Genomic DNA, 284 nt, shown 5'->3' on the forward strand with positions numbered 1-284 from the left:
TTGCTGAAACTGAACAAGACCTGAAGCACTTGATGCAGAAGGTCAAGGACTTCAGTCTTCAGTATGCATTGAAGCTCAACATCAAGAAGATAAAGATCTCATCATTGGGCCAATTGGCAGCACCATGATAGCTGGAGAAGAAAGTGAGTTTGTTAGCAATTACAGCTTGCTCGGCTCTACAACAAATACTCTTAGTACCAGTAGTCAGGAACTGAAAGGATGAATTGCATTGGGAAAATCTGCTGTCAGGGACCTCTCCAGAGTGTTAAAAAGCAACAATGTTT

Source organism: Elephantulus edwardii, unplaced genomic scaffold, assembly GCF_000299155.1.
Source record: "Elephantulus edwardii isolate Elephantulus edwardi_28Jun2011 unplaced genomic scaffold, EleEdw1.0 scaffold00136, whole genome shotgun sequence".
In the NCBI taxonomy this organism is placed as follows: domain Eukaryota; kingdom Metazoa; phylum Chordata; class Mammalia; order Macroscelidea; family Macroscelididae; genus Elephantulus; species Elephantulus edwardii.